The following is a 7,310-nucleotide window of genomic DNA, read 5'->3' as shown; positions in this document are numbered from 1 at the left end:
GTAGGTAAGCGTGAAATCCAGTTTGTGGTTCAGTTGCCAAGCGCTGTGTTACTGTTTTATCCCAGAGCAGTAGATATCTTTTCAGAACTGGCCTCCTGGAGGGGTTATAATTGGGTAATTTTTCTGCCAAATGAGGCACCTTCTGGTGATGTGCATGAAGGCACTTGTCTGTGTTAGAGGAATATCTGGGCCTGCCTGATGTGAAATATCTGGTTTTATGCATTTCCTCAAAACACCGACTGCTCTTCAGGCACTTTCGAACCATATTTCCTGTTCTCGCAATCCACTATAGTGATCTGATCCATTAGAAAGCTGCCCTAGGAAGAGCTGCATTAGGCAAACACTGAAGATAATTAATTTTATTTAGAATAGAATAGCAGAAAGTAAGTATCTAAAACTAAAATTTAGCTAAATTTATTGATTATATATTTGGTACCTGGTACTTCGCAATTATTTTGTGACACTTAATCTTCATATTAGTTCTAGAAGGTTGATTGTTTTCTCCTCTTTACTCACCCTATAATATGTGACAAACACGGAATAGAAAGGCAAAGTCACTTTCTTAAGGACCCTTAGATGGTAAATTAGAGAGCTTGATTTAGAACCTAGGCTGTTGTTCTCGTTTGGGGTGTGTACGTTAGGAGAGGGTTGTGGGGATGTGGTGGAAGCTGTGAGGAATGGAATGGGGAAGTCTACTACTGTTGCAGGAATTTTCCTTTGTTCAGCTAAACATGGGAGTCCTTACCATGGGGCCATGAAAAGTTAGGCTCGCAGACAATTTGAAGCGTGAGGAGGGCAGAGTTTATTGGATGAAAAGGAAAAGAGGGAAATGGTCCTTCTGCAAAGCCAGACTCCCTGCTGTTGTGCTTCCCACTCCACAGTTTGAATTTCAGATTCCATCCAGGAAGAGGAGGGGCCGGGCTCTTCCCCACTGCAAATGGCGCAAACTTCTGTGGCTTCACCCCAGTGCACACTCCTCCCAGTGTGCAGGCTGGAGTTTCTCTGGGGACCCCTTTCCACCTGGCTGTCTCATTGCCCCCTCTAAAGAAATGCATCTAACTGCCATTAGAATAAGGATAAGGATAAGGACGAAGATCGACCTTAACTGCTTCCTGCTGACAGGGGGTGCTGTTTTGGCAAAACAGCAGTCAAAGTCCCTCAGAGGCCTATTTAAGGGTTCCCAGCAGAATGGGCCATTGTCCGCCTCTCCAGTTGCATGACTGGAGTTTGATGGCCTGAAGGCAAGAAGAGACAAATTGTGTTATTAGAAAACATGTATCTAAACAAGGGGAGGGGTAAGGATAGCTCAAAAATCCTGAGGCCTTTTATCAGTTTGCACAAGGAGAGAGAGGCCAAAAGCCCAACTAGTAAAAAAAAAACAAAAAAAACTTTACCCTTTAGCCAGCATGTTGGGCTTCTGGGTTCCCTTCCCCTGAGCCCAATCCTAAGCTGACCAGTTTAAGGTTTGGGAAATTAACTCTTCCCAGTTTGGAGGATGCATCTGACGGGAGTGTCCCGTAGTACAGAGACAAAATTGCCTATCAGTGAAGAGAGAACTGAGGGGGAGAAAGGAAAAATGAAAGGTGTTTTTTCAAAGGAGTCCCAAAGGTTCAGGATGCTTTCAAAAGGGGTGCAGATTGAAAATGAATGTTTACTCATCTAAAAAGAGGGTAGCAGGCGTCCCTGGTTCCCGTCTCTTCCTAGCAGATACCCAGGGTACATGAGGGAGAGAAGGAAGAGCATCCTCTTTCCCTCTTCCGTCCTCGCATCCCCAAGTCCCAGCAACCTTGGCAGGCACCACCATGGTTGGTAAAGCGGCTTGTACCCATGAAGCAGGGGGGCCTAGGGGATACACATGTACAACCTATCTTCCCTGCTGTCAATAGCTTTGATTCCCTAGACCTCATTTATGAATTGAGTTTGGGACAAAATGTGTCTTGAAGGATGTTGCATGGACTCCTTATCATAAGCCGAATGCTAAACTGAAGCTGTGGAATTGAGTCCTCCTCCAACAAGGAAGAGAAAAAGATGTGACACACCTAGATAATTGATGGCTATAGTTATGCTTGCTAGGATTTGGATGCATGGTGCTTGGCTTTGGTTAGCTCCCTTGGTGTTACTTTCCCAAAGAGGAAACCTTCGAGTCATGGGCATCCTATTTATTCCCATCACCTGGCAGGATTTTGCAGGATTATTGCTCAGAACTAGGATGCTGATGGAGATTTTTACATTACCCATACCTTTTGTTATTTCTGAGCTGTAGCTGGAGCTTGCTGGTTGGTTCACAGGAACAAGCAAGGTTCATCTAAACTGTAGGCAAAAACTTAAAAACAACTAATAAGTTTAGAATTTAATGGCAAATGTATGATAAGTTTTGAAACACAATTTCTTTCTCTCCAGTCCTCATTTTTGGAAAAAACAAACAAAAATACATAAATCATGATAGGATTGAATTGTTTGCAAAATAGATTGTAGTCTTACACTTGGTCTGATTATTTGCATAAAGTGCAAGAAGAATAATTATTTCTACATAGGCCTTTTGGATTGGCTTTGATGGAACTCTGTTTCACAAGGAGTCTCAGGTAAGACCTTTTAAAGCCAAGCCCAGTCATGGGTTTGTATCCTCAAATGCCTGTGAGTAGTGGAGTGATTCTCTTCTCTTAAGGTCCCAAGATAAACTTGGAGTTCTTGGACCTGTTAGAAAGTGACATTCTTAGGCTGGGCGTGGTGGCTCATGCCTCTAGACCTGCATTTTGAGAGGCCAAGGCCGGCAGATCACTTGAGGTCAGGAGTTCGAGACCAGCCTGGCCAACATGGTGAAACTCCATCTCTACTAAACATACAAAAATTAGCCAGGCATGGTGGTACATGCCTGTAATCCCAGCTACTTGGGAGGCTAAGGCAGGAGAATTGCTTGAATCCGGGAGGCGGAGGTTGCAGCAAGCCGAGATCATGCCACTGCACAACAGCCTAGGTGACAGAGCAAGATTCCATCTCAAAAAAAAAAAAAAAAAAGGAGTGTGGGATGAAGCTGGCCTCCTTGACCTCGGGAGAGAATCCATGGGCCCATGGCAGTAAACACAGCCAGCCACCTGGGGCGCCTTGGGCTGTGTATCCCAGCCCCAGCAGTGAGGGGAGGGTGGTGAGGAGCCACTGCTCACCGGTTCATCTGGAAAAAGGAAGTAAAAGGCCATGGAGACTGAGGTCGACCATCCCAACCCCTGGAAGTGACAACGGCGGTGGGGGCACGATTTCCCCTACCCTCGGAAGTCTGAGGATGAAAGGCTCAGAAAGGAGAGGGAAAAAGATTCCTTGGTTTGCATCTCACTCACCAATTCTCGAGCCCCACTTTGGTCACCAAAAATGTTGTGGGACTTTTCCTTAGTTCAGCTAAAGACAGGGGTCCTTATCACATGGCCATGAAAAATTAGGCTCACAGACAACATGAAGCATGAGGAGGGCAGGGTTTTTTGGGTGAAAAGGAAAAGAGGGAAAGAGGGATGGTCCACAAAGCCAGAGTCCCTGCTAGTGCGTTTCCAGCCTCACAGTTTGAATTCTAGGTTCCATCCAGGAAGAGAAGGGGCCAGGCTCCTGTCCACTGCAAATGGCGCAAACTTCTGTGGCTCCACCCCAGCGCACACTCTGCCCAGTGTGCAGGCTGGAGTTTCTCTGGGGACCCCTTCCCATCTGGCTCTCTCACTACTGCGAAGGTCCAAAGCTAGCTATGCCCAATAAGGAAGAGAGACATTAAAGTTTACCATTGTGGTCTGCCATCAAAGAGTGAAATAATAAAAACGTACTGTTTTACACTACATTTCTGCTTATGTGTCTTTCATTATAGTAGGCTTAGATGCCAATTAGACATTTTTATATTTTTTTGCCCAATGCTATTCTAATATATATATACACACACCAAACACACACACGCACATATATATATCTGTGTATGTATATGTGTGTGTATATGTGTTTAAGATTATTTTGCTCATTTTGGGAAACCAAATTCTGAAGAAACTTCAGATGCTACAGAAGCCAGTTTTCTCATCTGTGAGAATACTGAAGTTCAGAGAGATTGAGTGAAGTGGTCAAAATCACAGTATCACTCAGCTAGTTAGGAACAGATGCCACCCGAAGATGTCATAGATTGCTAAAACTGCCTCTAAATTCAAATTTGACTTAATGAACACTAAGAAAAAGGACTGTTTTATACACAGATGATGTTTGTATTCTCAGCTAGTCTAATATTGCATATTCATATCACTTGATGTAAGCTTTCTGTAATTGCCTATTCCTTTTTTTTTGTTATTATTATACTTTAAGTTTTAGGGTATATGTGCACAATGTGCAGGTTAGTTACATATGTATACATGTGTCATGCTGGTGTGCTGCACCCATTAACTCGTCATTTAGCATTAGGTATATCTCCTAAAGCTATCCCTCCCCCCTCCCCCACCCCACAACAGTCCCCAGAGTGTGATGTTCCCCTTCCTGTGTCCATGTGTTCTCATTGTTCAATTCCCACCTATGAGTGAGAATATGCGGTGTTTGGTTTTTTGTTGTTGTGATAGTTTACTGAGAATGATGATTTCCAATTTCATCCATGTCCCTACAAAGGACATGAACTCATCATTTTTTATGGCTGCATAGTATTTCATGGTGTATATGTGCCACATTTTCTTAATCCAGTCTATCATTGTTGGACATTTGGGTTGGTTCCAAGTCTTTGCTATTGTGAATAGTGCCGCAATAAACATACGTGTGCATGTGTCTTTATAGCAGCATGATTTATAGTCCTTTGGGTATATACCCAGTAATGGGATGGCTGGGTCAAATGGTATTTCTAGTTCTAGATCCCTGAGGAATCGCCACTCTGACTTCCACAATGGTTAAACTAGTTCACACTCCCACCAACAGTGTAAAAGTGTTCCTATTTCTCCACATCCTCTCCAGCACCTGTTGTTTCCTGACTTTTTAATGATTGCCATTCTAACTGGTGTGAGATGGTATCTCATTGTGGTTTTGATTTGCATTTCTCTGATGGCCAGTGATGGTGAGCATTTTTTCATGTGTTTTTTGGCTGCATAAATGTCTTCTTTTGAGAAGTGTCTGTTCATGTCCTTTGCTCACTTTTTGATGGGGTTGTTTGTTTTTTTCTTGTAAATTTGTTTGAGTTCATTGTAGATTCTGGATATTAGCCCTTTCTCAGATGAGTAGGTTGTGAAAATTTTCTCCCATTTTGTAGGTTGCCTGTTCACTCTGATGGTAGTTTCTTTTGCTGTGCAGAAGCTCTTTAGTTTAATTAGATCCCATTTGTCAATTTTGGCTTTTGTTGCCATAATATCCTTGATGAACATTGATGCAAAAATCCTCAATAAAATACTGGCAAACCGAATCCAGCAGCACATCAAAAAAGCTTATCCACCATGATCAAGTGGGCTTCATCCCTGGGATGCAAGGCTGGTTCAATATACGCAAATCAATAAATGTAATCCAGCATATAAACAGAACCAAAGACAAAAACCACATGATTATCTCAATAGATGCAGAAAAGGCCTTTGACAAAATTCAACAACCCTTCATGCTAAAAACTCTCAATAAATTAGGTATTGATGGGACGTATCTCAAAATTGCCTATTCTTGAGTATCCTGGATGATGGTGATTTGGAGTTAGTGTCATTTAGGTGGGCTGCTACATCCCCGCCTTTGCTTGCTCTCCTTAACATCATGCTGATTCCCCTTTGAACTGTACTTCCTAAGGACAATCTATCTTTAAATGAAATAAGAAAAAAATTGCTCAAAAGAATTTGCCTCTTCAATTTTGTTTTCACTTCAATAGCTTCATCCTCTAATGCCTTGACCACACTCTGTCTTATATTTTTCCACCTTACCACATATCAGAGCTTCTCCGTGGGACTCAAATCAAGTAGATGAGAAGCTGGAGCTTCCTCTAGATCTGTAGTGTGTAGACCAGAGAGGACAGAACAACACAGAGATGCTAATCTGTCCTCATAAACATTTTACAGACCAGTTTGTATCAAGTGGTTTTGAGGTATGCAATAGCACCAAAGCCGACATTTTAGGTTAAATACTTATATGTGGAATTATTGGGTCAAATAATATGAACATAATTACTAGTAATGTTGCCAAACCGATGTTTCAACTAACACTTCTGAGGACATTTTCCTTAATCATATCATCATCACATTCACAAATCCTGGTCATTATTAACTTAATGGATAAGGAATATTCATTGTTTTAAAGTCGCTGATTTCTTTTCTTTGGGTCTCTTTAAAAAGTTTCATCTTTCTTATTTATTATAAAAGCAATGAGTATTCCAGAGAAATAAAAAAACAATATCAAAAATATCCATAATTCTATCTTCCAACCTGATGCATGTTTTCCATATTTATCATGGCATAATCTACAATCATACTTATTTCTGTGAATTTTTACAAATGCATGTAGTCATGAAACTACCACAAAAGTTAAGATAGAGAATAACTTCATGATAACAAAAATTTCCTTCCTGCTGCTTTGTTGCCGGCCTTCGTCTCAACTCCAAGCTCCTAGAAACCACTGATCTAGTCTTTACTGTACTTTTGCCCTTTATGGAATGTCATAAAATGAAATTAAAATGTATGTAGAATTTTGAGTCTGGCTTCTTTCACTCAGAGTAAAGATCTATCCATGTAGATGTGGGTGTCAGTAGTTATTCCTTTTTATTGCTGAGTTACAATTCAATTATGTGGATCTACCAAAGTTTGTTTATTCATTTTTCAGGTGAGGGATAATCGAGTTTTTTACACTTTTGCATAATTACAAATAAACTTTCATGAATATTTACATGCAGATTTTTGTGTGAACATATATAATTATTTCAAGCGGATAAAAAAACTTAGAGCAAGCTTGCTGTGTCATGTGGTAAGCATATGTTTAAATTTATAAGAAATTTCCAAACTCTTTTCTAATGTGACTTTTCATTCCCACCAGCAATAAGTAAGAGTTTCAATTGCTCTGTATCCTTCTCAGACCTTAGCATTGTAGATGCATATTAAGTTTTTAAAAATGGACATACTCTTTTGCATAAAGGTTATACCATTTGACATTCCCACGAGCGGTGCACAACAGTTTCAGTTTTTCCAAATCTTTGTCAGCACTTGGTATGGGTAATCTATTTTAATTTTAATTTTAGCTGTTCTAATAAATATATAATGGTATCTCACTGTAGTTATAGTTTCCATTTCCTTAAAGATGAATTATGTTGAGTGTATTTTTATGTGCTTATTTGACATCCATGTATCATCTTTTTG

Source organism: Pongo pygmaeus, chromosome 1 (assembly GCF_028885625.2).
Source record: "Pongo pygmaeus isolate AG05252 chromosome 1, NHGRI_mPonPyg2-v2.0_pri, whole genome shotgun sequence".
In the NCBI taxonomy this organism is placed as follows: Eukaryota; Metazoa; Chordata; class Mammalia; order Primates; family Hominidae; genus Pongo; species Pongo pygmaeus.
Note: the sequence above shows the minus strand (reverse complement) of the source record.